At 37.1% G+C, this 15,194-nt stretch overlaps 1 protein-coding gene and 1 long non-coding RNA gene across 7 annotated transcripts in view; one reads left to right on the plus strand and one right to left on the minus strand.

The window, feature by feature from the left end:
• LOC112668619 (ubiquitin-conjugating enzyme E2 E2) overlaps nucleotides 1-15,194 on the minus strand; it is a 404,581-nt gene that overhangs the window by 27,777 nt on the left and 361,610 nt on the right. The gene's annotated exons all lie outside the window — the stretch shown is intronic.
• LOC112668620 (uncharacterized) overlaps nucleotides 557-15,194 on the plus strand; it is a 31,938-nt gene continuing 17,300 nt past the window's right edge. Inside the window, exons 1-4 of the long non-coding RNA XR_003141746.3 lie at nucleotides 557-2,340; nucleotides 4,119-4,173; nucleotides 7,851-8,056; nucleotides 13,768-13,817. This is a non-coding gene — a long non-coding RNA (uncharacterized LOC112668620). The remainder of the gene's footprint in view (nucleotides 2,341-4,118; nucleotides 4,174-7,850; nucleotides 8,057-13,767; nucleotides 13,818-15,194) is intronic.

Consider the following 15,194-nt stretch of genomic DNA (forward strand, 5'->3'; position numbering starts at 1 on the left):
TATTATTTATTTATTTATTCACAAGATACGCAGAGAAAGAGAGGCACAGACATGGGCAGAGGGAGAGATAGACTCCCTGTGAGGAGCCTGATGCAGGACTCAATCCCAGGATCCCGGATCACAACCTGAGCCAAAGGCAGATGCTCAATCACTAAGCAACTCAGGTGCCTCCCAATTTATATTCCTAAAATCAGTGTATAAATGTGCCTTTCCCAGCACCCTCCCTATGTAGAATGTTCTTAATCTTTTAATTTTTGTCAATTCAGTGATTGAAAAAAAGAGAAATCTTATTTTAGTTGGTATTTATTAGAGTTTGAGGATCTTTTCCAATGTTTCTTGGTTGTATTTTGCTGTTTGTTTGATCATTTTCCCAATCTTTTACCGGGTTGCTGGTTTTTCACCTGTTGATCTATAGCTCTTCCTCTATTAGGCATGTTAACTCTGTCCATTATATATGTTGCAAGATTGCTGTGAACAGCTTATGGTATTTTTGCCATACGGAATTAAAGAAATTTTACATAATCAAATCTGTTGATCTTTTTTCTTTATGTTTTTGTTTTTTATCTTTAAAATTTTTTTTTTAATTTTTATTTATTTATGATAGTTAGAGAGAGAGAGAGGCAGAGACACAGGCAGAGGGAGAAGCAGGCTCCATGCACCGGGAACCCGATGTGGGATTCGATCCCGGGTCTCCAGGATCGTGCCCTGGGCCAAAGGCAGGCGCCAAACTGCTGCGCCACCCAGGGATCCCTTGGTTTTTATCTTTTATCTTTTTTTAAAAAATCTTTTATCTTATACAGGCCTTTTCCACTGCCAAATTTTACTTTAGAATCTGCATAAGCTTTGGTATGTTTTATTGGAAATGTTTTTTTGAAAAATATTTCATTGGGTATAAAATTCTAGGTTGATAGTCTTTCCTTTTTTACTTTAAAGATGTAGTATGACCATGTTCTGGTTTGCACAGTTTCTCAATAGACGATGTCATTACTATCTTTGCTTCTTTTAATAAAACGACCATTTCTTAGGGGGGACTTCTTTTAAGAATTTCACTTTATCATTCTTCAGCAATTTGATATAATGTGCCTGGGTGTGGTTTTCTTCATGCTTCTTCTACTTGAGATTGATCAAGCTTCTTTGATATGTGTGTTTAAAGTTCTCATCAAATTCAGAAAATTATCAACCATTATTTAGTCTAATTCTAACATCTATGTCAGTGCTGGATCAGTTTCCAGTAAGTGATTATTTATACTCCTTATCATGTTCATCTTTTCCTGCTTCTTTGCATGGCGATAATCCTTAAATGTCAGATATTGTGGATTTTATGCTGTGGGATGCTACAGATTTTTATATTCCTCTTTTCAAATTAATTATTAATTTTTTTATTTTTGTATTCTTTTTTTTTTTCTTTTCTTTTCTTTTTCTTTTTTTTTGAGAGACTGACTCTTGGATTCCATGCCCACCATGAAGCCAGACATAGGACTCAATCTTATGACCCTGAGATCATGACCTGATGTGAAATCAAGGGTTGGACTGCTTAACTGACTAAGCCAGTATTATTATAGATATTCTTGAACTATGTTCTTGGAGACACTTTTATCCTGTCTGGTTTTGCTTTTATGACCAGTAGGTGGACTGAAGCAGTGCTTACATTGTCTAGGACTAATTATTTTCCACAATTTAAGGCAATTCCTTCCTATATATCCACATGTTCCATGAATTATGAATTTTTCTAGTCTGGCTGGTGGGAAAAGGCACTATTTCCTTTAATCCTTTAAGGATAGTTCTTGTAGTATAAGACCTAAAATTGGGCAGCCTGGGTGCCTCAGCAGTTTAGGCGCTGCCTTCAGCCCAGGGCCTGATCCTGGAGATCTGGGATCGGGTCCCGCATTGAGCTCCTGCGAGGAGCCTGCTTCTCTCTCTGCCTGTGTCTCTGCCTCTCTCTCTCTCTCATTAATAATAATAATAAAAAAGACCTAAAATTAAGGTTCAGCATTATGTGTTGCCTCAGCATCTCAGGAAAATCAGGAAGGCCTCAAATGGCCTAACAACACACTCTCTTCCTGGCTCTGCTTTCAGGATAAGAGTCCCGAGTTGAATAACCCTCTTTATCAATGGGCACCAGAAACAGTTCCTGCTTATCACTGAGTAGTGGAATTCAATTTCCTGCCAGGCTGTGGGATTATTCAAACAAGCCAATCACATCAGGGACCAGGAACCAGGGAGTGCTTGCACTCTTGAGACTACAAAGCCTGCCTCCCACAGCCCTTGGTTGCTCCCTCCGTTCCAGCATGCAATCCCCATAAGGCCCTGCAAGATGTCTTGATCTACAAGGCTAAGAATGTAAGTGACTAAAAAACTGCTGTAAATTTCATTTGTCCAGTATTGGATGTTGTGTGTTTGGCCACTCCCCATAGCCGTAGGGTGGGAATCCATCCATCACCAAGGTGGCAAAGAGGGGAACAAACCAGTTCTTTCCCTAAACTTGGGTAATGTCCTTGTATGCATGTGATCCCCACTCTGAAAAATACTCAAGGGGTGCTTTCTGCAGATATTTGAGGTTCCCTCTGTGCATGTAGTTCTTTCCTCTTTGTAGTATGTCTTATGAACTCTCACTACCTCAATTTTCTTGGACTCAGTTCTGTTTGCTCAACTTAGTCTGCTGGTGTCCACCTGGGTCCCCTTTCTAGCACTATAGACTGAAACTCTCAGTAGCCTAGAGCTCACATGGTTTCCCCATGTATCAGGGATCACTGACCTTTACTGCCTGAGCCTCATGTCTTGAAAACTATTGTTTTATATATTTTGTCTCTGTCTTTTGGTTGTTTTAGGAGGGAAGGCAAATATTGTAGTTCTGTTACTGGAGGTTCCTCCCTTTATTTTTTAAAACATTTTTTTCTTTCCTGACTTCCTTTTCTGGGACTCCAATTACAAGTATGTTAAATAGCCTGATGTCATCTCACAGCTCACTGAGGCTCTGTTCATTTTATTTTTAAGGCTTTTATTTTTCTTACTTTATTATGGATAGTTTCTATCACTATGTTTACTCTCATTGTTCAACTTTCTTCCACTGTATGCAATCTGCTGTTAATCCCATCCAATGGAATTTTAACATCAGATAATGTATTTTTTATCTCTAGAAGTTTCATTTCCATCTTCATATTTTTCTCCTCATCAGGTCTGTGTTTTCCCCTACCTTTTTTTTCTTTTTTTAAAAAAAGATTTTATTTATTTATTCATGAGAGTCAGAGAGAGGCAGAGACATAGGCAGAGGGAGAAGCAGGCTCTTCACAGGGAGCCCAATGTGGGACTAGGATCATCCCCTGAGCTGAAGGCAGATGCTCAACCGTTGAGCCACCCAGGTGTCACATACTCTATCTTAAGCATATGGAATTTATTTATAATAACTGTTTTAGCATTCTTGCCTACTAATTCCATCATCTCTGTCATTTTTGCATCTGGTACCATGGGTTAATTTTTCTCCTGGTATGGATTCTATTTTCCTGCTTTTAAAATACCCAATAATATTTTATTGGATGTACAACACTGAATTTTACATTGCTGGGTTTTGGAATTTGTTGTTTTCCCTTAAAGAATGTTGTACTCTGTTCTAGCATGTTTTTATTTAGGCAAAGTTTGATCCCTTCAAGCTTGCTTTTAAATTTGTTAGTGTAGGTCAGGAGTAGCCTTTAGGGTAGAGCTAATACACCCCTACTACTAAGGCAGTATCTTCTGAGGAGTACTTAAATTCCTGCTTATTGTGAAGTCTTTCCATTCACAGAGAGCCTTGTGTGAGCTCTAGGAATTATTCAGCCTACTGCTTTGTGCAGATTCTTTCCCTGGCCCCAAGTGGCTTCTTCTGACATATGCAGAAATCTAAACTTAGCCAAAGACTTGAGGGGATCCCTTTTCAGTTTCTCTCTTTACAGTCCCTCTTCTCTGGGTCTCTGTCCCACAAATACAAGCCACCTAGGTCGTCCCTATCTCTATCTCCTCTACCCAGTGAGACCATTGGGCGCTCTCTTTGGTTTCTTCTTCCCTGTACTGCAGCCTGGAAACTACCTCTAGGCAGTTAGCTGGGGCAAGTGTGAGACTCATTTCATTTGTTTCTCTTCTCTCAGGGATCTTGGTCTTGGGCTGCCTGTTGTTCAGTGTCTGGTTTTCTAGTTGGTTAAGGTAAGAGTATAAGTCTAATCCTGTTATTTCTTCATGGCCAGAAGCAGAAGTCCACTCTGCCATATTTCAAAAACATTACAAACAATCCAGATAATAAAGTATATCTAGTTCAGTAATTAAATTTCCTTAAACCTGGCTAAAAATAGCTAGGTTTTGCTTCTACCTAAGCTACACATAGTCTCTGAACTTCAGAAGTCTGTCATCTGATACAATATCCTGACAAATTTCAAACTGTCTTTGGATCTAAGACATATTATATACACGGTAAGAGCAAAGGAACAAGAGGAGTGGGTTTAAAGGTTTAAAAAGGCTTGGCTGACTTGAAATAAGGCAAAGTTTCTTGGGAAGGTCTTTGGCTAGATGGGGTTGCATACAGATGGGCATAAGTTTGTGCACCGTGTATGCTGTGAATAAAGAAGCAGGCTTCATTTTATAGATGACAGAAGATAACATTAAAGTTGTAAATTTTTTAGATTTTTAAGGATAGGAACCTAAAGCAAATTGAAATCATGAAGTCAATTTTGAATTACAATTCATTTTTCCTATTAGTTTTCCTTCAAGAAGGTGAATTCCATCACATATGAAATTCCAAACTCACAAAACTGAATAATCCATTTAAAGGTTTTGTGGAAGAAACAAAATGGCTTTTTTAGATATCTCAAAGGCCAGGTTTATTGCACCTTGCAGAGCTAATACAGGCCTTCCTTCCGTTCAATACATTCCATACAAGGATACTCCGAGCCTTCAAAGTATTTACAGAGGTCTATACACAGCACTTTATCTTTATAATAATGCTGCAAGATAGTCAGGGTCAGAAATATGGTCTTCAGTTTGCAAACGAGGGCACAATTTATCTAGTGCGTGAAAGAGCTAGGCAGTATCACTCTAGTTTTCTTGACATCTTCAAAACTCACTAAAATTTAGCTCCTTTGACTTCATCTTTTTTAACATGGCAAGGTACAAACTTCATTGTGCTCATGATGTATTTGATACTGGTCAATCTAACAAGGGACATCATAAAGTTTGCTGAAAAGATGCATGCATGTGAAGGTATGTCACTATTAGAGAAGTCAGGCATATATGCTGTGAGGGGCAATAGCTTAGAGCTATATAACATAAACCATCTTACACTATAGACTAACCCAGGATTTTCATTAAAGCCTTGTCATCTAAACAAAAGGACAAAGAAGTTCAGAACATCAAAATAAGATTATTGTCCTAAGCAAGTGATACTGCTTTGACTATGCTACTTACAGAGCACAGGACTTTAATAGTTTTCAAACTACATTTTAAAAAGCAATTGTTTTAAAAAAAATAGAAAAGCAACTGTTTAACTGGAGAAAGAAGCCATGGCATTAGGAAGATATGTGTTGGCTCAGAATGGCAACAGCTCCAACATTACTCACAGTGTTCAGCCACATTTTCAGAGTTGACACCATATCCCTTTTAAGAGCTGATGGGCCATTCCTGCCCTGGCACACCAGATGGACAAGAGCCATTGTCTGGCACGTGAAGTGAAATGGAATATTCCAAGGTTATACTAGGCGAACAGACACTACAAGCTAAGTCATATGGTTATAAAGATAACACTAAATAAAGCTCTTTTAAAATAAACACAAATAAAAAATAGTCTGGATATTCTTTTCTTTCTTTTTTTAAAAAAACATTTCTCTGGGTGAAAGAAAGGAGAGGCTGGAAATACTGATAAAAGAGAAGAGACTGGCTAATAGGAAGAGGGAGAAAGGAGAAAGACTAACCAAGGATAGATATACCACAAAGCTCTGGCCTAAGAACATAAATATGTGCTGGTCCATTTCACTTTGCCATTAGCTCCAGCTCAGTGACTCTTATGGAGGATAAGGATACCCTGCAGACTTGAGGGAGGAGTCAAATCAGAGCCTGGCGTGAAGCTGGAGTTTGTACGTATGTACTCTGAAAAACACATACAGTTGATCAGTTATTCTTATATTACAAACCACAGGAAGTAAAGCACAAAAGAATCCCTGGGCTAATGCGGACAGGCCAAAGATGAGTAAGAAAGCATTTCAGGGTCACAAAGGCCGGGAAACAGTTATATATAAGAAATTCTAGTACCTATCTTTTTCAAAAAATGATGTGGGATTGTATTACTTCCTATATGACCTCTTGTGGTTCACTCTTTCTCTTAATTGCTTCTTCGATTGGAATTTGTGAAAGACGCAGTCTGTAGAAGGCAGTAATGAACAAGCTGATGTGAGAAAGTAAGCAAGATAACAGTGGTTCACACTACTTTGGCTATTTCTATATGCAGTCAGCAGGAAAAAAATCTAATGCTTCACCTGAAGAGTAGCACTATTCCTTCCAGTCTCCACACCTGGTCCCTGAAGACATTAGACAACTACTAACAAAATACAGAATAGTTTCATTAACCATTTCTCTGTACATAAAGATTCTTTAAAAGTCAGTGTGATCACAGAAGGAGCTCCTCAGTGCTGCATGGGTGGTGTCAGTGGTCTCAGAAGGTGGTATACTCCATGAAAGGTCACCTGAAAAAGGGAATGTGACAGCCACGTGGGGAATCGTACCAAGACAGAAAGGAGATCAGAGCACCAGGGCCTTTAGACTGAGGGACCTTCTGAGTACACAACAGGCAGTCGACATCCTCTATAGTGTTTTATGCTGTTACCACTTTTTAAGAATATATTCACTTTTAAAACTTACATAAAGTCCATGCTATGTCATTTATAAACCAGGCACAGGTGTTACTGATAATAAATATTAAAATACTTTGATTTACCAATAACAAACCTATTGTATTAACAAACCACCACATTATAGATATGGACTAAATGAAGACAGAAGTCTAAATTGCAAAATTAATTAACCAACAAAGAAATAGCATTTAGTTTCAAAAGTGGCATATAGTGAGGATCTAAGAGAATTACAAGAACCATATCAGCTATTTAATAATCTCATCACTTTTTACATATTTTAAGTGATAGAAAAGACACCTGTGGCAAATGCCTACCTGGGAGTAACACCTGAAACCTTTCTGTTTGTGTGGAGAGCAAGAGACTACAGAACAGCTGGACAACAAGCACAGGAAAAATAAGTCTTGTCATTGGAACTAAACTGCTTAGCAAAGCTTGACACAATTATGTCTCTCCTGATAGAAGCTATAAATAAACCCAAATAATAATAGAATGCTATGGTCAAAAAAAAAAAAAAGTGACTCTGGAAGGAAAGAGGACTAATTTTAAAGAGTGACAAACTTACTACTGGTCCTAAACTGTAAACAATGAAAGGAAAAAAAACCCACTGGGAGAGATTATTTAGGGACACTATGAAAGACTTTTGACCTGAAATACACAATTTTTGCAAAGTTCTTTCCCTATCTTAAAAAAAAAAACCTTTTTATTCTAGAATGAGAAAAATTAATCTTTTAAGCCCCCTTTCACCACTGTAATCTTTCTAATCTTTTAACGATCTTCATTTAAGAAATAATAAAGAAAAAGTTAATTAAAAACTGGGCAAAATGTTTTTGACTCTTCAGAAATACCTCAAGTAAGGAAAAGAAAGTCTTGAATCACTCCTTGGGTAAACACATCTGAGTGAAAGACACATTCCCATGTGAGGAAAGGATGGTGTCTGTTTATGCCAAAAGTCTGCTTCACTTTTCAATTTATTTGTGCTTTCAGAGCCTTCCATTGATAACGACAGAAGAAACATGTAGCTTTAACAGCTCTGCCCAATCCCCTAAACAGCATCAGATGCCAAAGACCCGAAGATACTTCATGGGATAAAAACACCTCTAATACAATTTGCAGTATTTTAAACTAAGAAAGACACTCATTAATTGATTTTAGTGGAGGAAGAGGGCAGTTTTGGGAGAAGGCAGAAATTGGTAAGTACTGATCTACACCACCCATTTTCTTATTAGTGCTTCTCTAAACAAAAAAGAGATCATTGGTGATTTCTAAAAAGGAAAACCCCAAAGTGACATTTTCTGAAAAGTAAATTGAAGAGAACTTTCATCATAAATTAATATATACAGCAGCTTTATAATGAGATCAACTTCCAAACCAATAAATTAGAGGTTATTGTTGCAGGGACAGCAAGAGACTTTATAACAGAAAACTTGCAGCAACGGCTAATCCCCATGTCTAGATTTATATTAATTAAGGAGCAATCCATATGCATAGGGAAACACTAAATAGAAGCAGGTCAAAGCCAGGGCTAAACATTGAGGTCAGTGTGTCTAAATTTACACAAAGATTATAATGAGACAAACTTAACTGACAAATATACTCTGCTGAGTCCCATCAAATTCGAGTTTGTAGAGCAAAGAGCCTTAAATGAAAATTAAATACTTATCTTTAAAGGATAGTTGATTTAAGAGAAATTTAATAAGCATGTATTATTTTTATGAGAAAAAACTGAAGATACTTTCATTTTGAAAAAAAGAAAACCTGATACCGAGACATATTCAAGGAGTACATCTAGACCCTTTTTTTTAACCTTTAAGATATCCTTGTGCCACCATGAAAACTATGAATATGCAACATAGCCAGAGTTCCCCAAATGTAACTCCCAAAGGAGCTTAAATCAATGGCTCCTTTGTCTAGTATGATAACTGCAACTTTAAATCACCTTTCCAGAGAATTAAACAAGCAAATGAAAACCTCCCCCCGCAACAAGTAACCTTTCACTTAAAAATTTTCACCAAATTGGACACAGATTATTTTGAACTCAGATGTGATGAACTCAAAGCTATCCACAATATTCTGAGTGTGAATCTACTGAAAGGATGCATTTTCTGTAGGAATGGAACCATTCTGAATAAGGCTAATGTTAAGCTACACCAGCCCTATCAGCCCCTTGCCTATATAAAACTGTAGACATTCCTCAGGTAGATGAATCCTCCTAGAGAGGAGCAGGAGTGGCTGGTGATCTTATGTGCCTTTTCCCCAGTGTAGCAGGGTTATTTACTATTCATGCACTGTAGCTGAGCGATCTTTTCTAAAGCTCGTCTTATAAAAATCTAATGCTGGTACTCAAAGCTAGATAAACTATAAACATCTCCTCTAGGTCTCCATTAGTCCTAACTTCCCCCTATGTATTTGAATTAGACTGTGTATGAACATGTTTCCATCACTAGAGCCAGTCTAGACAGAAAGTCAGTCACTGGAGTATGCATGTGGCCACAATGCTCTGTATAAAAGGTTATGCACCTCACCAGTGCAAGCAGTTGCCCTATAAGGTACTACCCATACCTGCTGACAGGCACACAGTTAGATAGGTTTTTGTAACTTGCCCTCAGCACTTGAATATTACAAAAAAATATGACTTATTTGGGGAAATGCTCTCAGAGGGATGGCAGCACTGAATTAGGGGGAAAATACCCTTCTATTTTCAAGAAAAGATAAATTGGGATGTTTATTATTCAAGCTTTTAAGTGCTTTATTTGGCAATAGGTTTCTCCATAGGATATTCTTAAACAGGAGGTTTTTAAAATATATCTAAAACATTTTGATTTATGATTTTTTTCCCAGGAACACCATGAGTTGTGGAAATATGCCTATAGCTTAAAGAACTCCTATATTGCTTATTACACAAATTCCACACCAATAGAACGTGACCAAAAATTCAACACCCACAAGAAGCAATAAGCTTCAGGATCTCTTATAGGACAACTATAAGGAGTAGGACAAAAGAAAGAAGTTATTGCTATTGTGTACACTACTAATTAGTCTGACATGTCAGAAGCATCTTCTTTTTTAAGTAAGAATTATTGTGAGTGTTGTTACTGGAAGCACCTTGCCCCAAACCAGATACTAAAATGGAAGGCTTTTAGAAAGTAAGGAAATATAAAGATAGCTGCTTGGTAATTAAGGGTCTCAGACTCAGACAATTAGTAGGGTTATATTAATTCTTTATATTTCCACAATTATAATATTTCTCCCAAAACATGACCTTTAATATCCAAATTAAAAAGGCAACATATTATTCAATCATCCAGATCTTTTGTCCACACAAGTAAATCTCTGGACAATTAGAGGATTTTTATTATTTTGTTTCAGAACTCTCAAATTCCTGTATTAAAACAGTATATTGTTATGATTTAAATATACCTTATTTGCATGTGTTGTTTAAATAATTTACCTTCATTTCTTCTAAAAAGAATACTGACTACCAGTTTGCTACTTTCCACAGCGACACATATGGCACCATAATTCTAATGCAGTGACCTATTCTGAAGTTTACTGTATTATATCTTTTAAAAAGGGTTGTTGGGATCCCTGGGTGGCACAGCGGTTTAGTGCCTGCCTTTGGCCCAGGGCGCGATCCTGGAGACCCGGGATCGAATCCCACGTCGGGCTCCCGGTGCATGGAGCCTGCTTCTCCCTCTGCCTGTGTCTCTGCCTCTCTCTATCTCTCTCTGTGACTATCATAAATAAATAAAAATTAAAAAATAAATAAATAAAAGGGTTGTCATGAAAGTTAATAGTGTGAAGCACATCATTTAAGAATATTTAGCCTGTCTGAAAAAAGTCCTTGATAACCTATAAAAACACTCAAACCTTAAATAAAGATAAGTTTTGAAGCTGAGTAAGGAATACATTAAGGTTCATTATAACCATTTTCTCTATTTTATGAATGTGAAAATCCCACTTCTTCCCTATCTTTGGTAAAGTAGAGTCTAAAGCCATCTAGTTTAAACACTTTACTAGTATTTCCTACATGTGCTTAAACATAATTAGGTCTTCATTTACTTAAAATCTCCTACAATTCATTTAAAAATTATTAATTTGGTTGACATCCTAATTATACCAAACTGATGAGTTTTAGTGCTGTTACAGTACACACCAATCAGAATCCTACAAAGGATGAGTGGACAACTATATAGTAGTAAAAAACAAACAAAACAAAACCAGAAAATATATTATTCTCCCAGGAATTCATCTTCCTGCTTCAAGAATGTTTGTAACATAGCTATTACTTGGTTCAGAGCTATTTCCTGGATCAGAGGTAAGGAAACCAGTGAGAAAAATAAACATAAGCATGATAAATACAAGGTTGTGTTTTCTTCTTTACCAAAACAGAGCAATTTCTCCAGTGGCTCTTTTCTTTAAAGGAGATGTGAAGGTAAAACTTTTACAGGCATATTTTGAATGTGACTCATATATCAGCAAGTAAGGTATAGTTTTTACCATCTTTACCATCTTTAAGGTATAGTTTTTACCATCAAGGAGATAGATGTACTTAAGAAAGTAAAGTTTTTGTAGATCAGCATTTTTGGACAATGATATATAAAAAAATAATAAACAGCTAATATTCTTTTTAACCTAGGCAAACTGGATGTTCAGGAAAGATATCAAACTGATTGTTATACTAAATAAAGACTTACCTACACAAAGCAGAAATATCAAGGGTTTAATTAGGATACCTGCTTTGTCATGCAATCATCTCTCCCCTCTATACTGAAGCTACCAATCCTTTCCTGGCAACTCTGACTCTACTTCTTTTTACTTGTTTCACTACCTGGCAATCTAAATTCTAAACTCATGATCAGATAATTTTAGCTTTCTTTTCTCATTCTGTGTTTTCTAGAAAATCATACTTTGATAAAGTCCATAAAACTGGATCTTTTAGTGTAGTATATTATTATATAGTAGTATCTCTTGTAAAATAACTAGAGTTCCTTTTACAGAATGACATGGTAGGGAAACACATTTTATAAATATATAAGTAACCAGAATCCATACTTAAAAATTTCATTCATTCATTCATTTCAGATAGAAAGAGAGGGGCCCATTAGCAAACAGGGGAAGGGGCAGAGGGGGCAGAGGGACAAGCAGACTCTGCACTGACCTCGGAGCCTAATTGTGGGCTTCATCCCATGAACCTGAGATCATGCCCTTAGCTGAAATGCTGAATTCAAGTGTCAGATGCTCAACTGACTGAGCCACTGGTACTTTTTTATTTTTTTATTCACGAGAGACAGAGAGAGAGATAGAGAGAGAGGCAGAGACCCAGGCAGAGGGAGAAGCAGGCTCCATGCAGGGAGCCTGATGTAGGACTCGATCCAGGTCTCCAGGATCATGCCCTGGGCTGAAGGCGGCGCTAAACCGCTGAGCCACCCGGGCTGCCCCCCCCCCCTTTTTTAAACCAAATGTATAATGGTACAGAATCACTTCTGTGAAACTTCTTTAATTCATAAAACATATGAATCCATATTTCCAAACAGATCTGAGGAAGCTGATGGGACCTGTGGTGCAAGAGGGGGCAGTGTGCCAGAATTCTACAGATAATACTGAGTTAGAACCCAAAGTCCTTTATACATTTTTTTGGACTTTACTTACTCTCCTGGTTTTTAAAATACGAGGTAGATTGACAACCTACATATAAGTATAGCTTTCCTTTACATAAGGTGTCAGAGAAGTTAAATGACTATGAATTATAGCCTATCTATATCCACTTTTGGAAGCACTGATTAGAATGACTTCTGGAATTTATCATTGTGACATTTTAGAAGAAAGCCAATTCTTCACAAAGAAAACAGCTTGAAGTTAGATATATGTTGTACCATATATTTTTACTTCCTAATTTTCTCACTTTTAAAAATGTCATAGGCATTAGGAGAAACCTTATGTCTATGTTCCCATATTTAATGTCTTTAAAAAAAAAAGAATTTTGCATTCCTGCTAAGACCTGACATCAACAATAGTCCATAATAAACAGGTAAACTTATTGTTTTCACAGCTTTATCTAAATTTCAGTTAAAGAAACTGTTCGTTGCTAGTTCTCAAGTATAGCTGAGTAGGATGTGTAGAAGCCAGGTTCACGCTATTAGTAGGCAGCAGGATCCTCTTAAAAATACATTTATTGGGATGCCTGGGTGGCTCAGTGGTTGAGTGTCTGCCTTTGGCTCAGGCTGTGATCCCAGGGTCCTGGGTTCAAGTCCTGCATCGGGCTCCCACAGGGAGCCTGCTTCTCCCTCTGCCTAGGTCTCTGCCTCTCTGTGTCTCTCATGAATAAATAAAATCTTAAAAAAATCCATTTATGTACCTTTCATCAGTCTAATAACTCACAGACTTAGTGTAAATAATTTACACAAACACACCTATGTTGAAATAATTAATTCTACTTTCTGGTCCCCATCCCCCTAGCAGTCACCAGCAATTATAAAATTTTCATGTTCAGTAACACAATTTATTATACAATCACAACTAGGTCAAAGACAAGCAATTAATAACAATCAAAGTTAGGTATCTGAGACAATTTATGGATAAGGATTGTATCAGCTGTTTAAAAAATGGGTCATAAGTGATCTGAAACAAATGGCTGTGATGGAGACTGAGGAAGAAGCCATTCTCCAACCTTTTCCAGAATACTATAAAAGACTGGGAGCAAATTCTTCTTTCCATTTGCTCAGTCCATTTGAGAAGAATAAAGCTCTTACCAATAAAACTGCAGCTGTGCTCACCCTCAGCTTAATCAATGTGTAAGGCTGAGGGTTAGTTAGCTGCCATTCTTGGTCCTATTTGTTGTTCTAATAAAGATATGCATAAATCTAAGAATGGGAGTAACCAATACTTGATTTTTATTTGGAAGGTGTTGGGAAGCAGGAGGAAGAGCTCATCCATCTTGGAGTGTTGATGTTCGTGAGTATGCTCAGAGCATTTTCATTTGACCTGGCCTGTGTAGTTCTGCCTGTTTGTGAAGGGTGGCCAATAAAGACTTCATGGTTGTATGAATGCAGGACCTTGATGGCCCAGGCTGAACCACAAGGCAGCTTTTAGTCTGAAGGCAGATGATAGGGGAATGAAATATACAGGGTGAGGGTCAGAGCCCAAATGACTCCCTCACAGAACAAAAGAACCAAGTCGGGATGCCTGGGTGGCTTAGCGGTTGAGTGTCGGCCTTCAGCTCAGGGCGTGATCCCGGTGCCCGGGATCGAGTCCTGCATCAGGCTTCCTGAGAGGAGCCTGCTTCTCCCTCTGCCTATGTTATGTCTCTGCCTCTCTCTCTCTGTCTCTCATGAATAAACAAAATCTTTAAAAAAAAAAAAAAAAACAAGAGTCAAATTACACACCTTTTACAGATTACACTGCTGCTCATCTTTGGCAGTTAAAAAGAAATCCTTATTATGAAAAATTTCAAACATATTCAAATGTAGACTAGTATAATAAAACTCCCCAATGTACCCCTCACCCATCATTCAACAATTATAATGGTCAATTTCCTATCTTCCACATCCCTATCTACTTCCAACCTTTCTGGATTATTTTGAAGCAAATTCTAAATATCAAAGAACTCTATTTGCAAATAGTTCCATTTTTCTAAAAGATAAGGACATGTAAAAAATTTATAATGAAAATTATTTTATTATATCAAAAAATTTCTGGCAATAACTCAATATCAAATGGTTAGTTTTAAAATTTCTAATTATCTCATAAAAGCCATATATTTGGGGGATAATTTTTTAATGATATAAGTTTATAACACTTTGATAGCAACAGCAATAGGGTAGAAAAGTAGAACTGAGATAAATAAAATAATGCCAGATGACATCTAGATTTAGGTACTTTTCAGAAAAAAAAAAAGATTAGAAGTATTCTGAAAATTACTCTGTAAATAAAGCATCTGGTATAGAAAAACTGTTGAGCTGCTTGTTTTATCTCATAACTGTCAGTGTTTTCAGGATAGTTCATTTTGTCTGAGGCAAAATACCTGTTATTTTTAGGTCTAAAGATCATAAGATAAGCATATTTTATTTATTTTTATTTTTATTTTTTTAAATTTTATTTATTTATTCATGATAGAAATAGAGAGAGAGAGGCAGAGACACAGGCAGAGGGAGAAGCAGGCTCCATGCCGGGAGCCCAATGTGGGACTTGATCCCCGGACTCCAGGATCAGGCCCTGGGCCAAAGACAGGCCCTGAACCACTGAGCCACCCAGGGATCCCCGATAAGCATATTTTAAATAATAAACTTCAAATAAAGAATATGATAAACATCTAAGAGTTAAAAAAATAAC

Source organism: Canis lupus, chromosome 23 (genome assembly GCF_003254725.2).
Source record: "Canis lupus dingo isolate Sandy chromosome 23, ASM325472v2, whole genome shotgun sequence".
Lineage (NCBI taxonomy): Eukaryota > Metazoa > Chordata > Mammalia > Carnivora > Canidae > Canis > Canis lupus.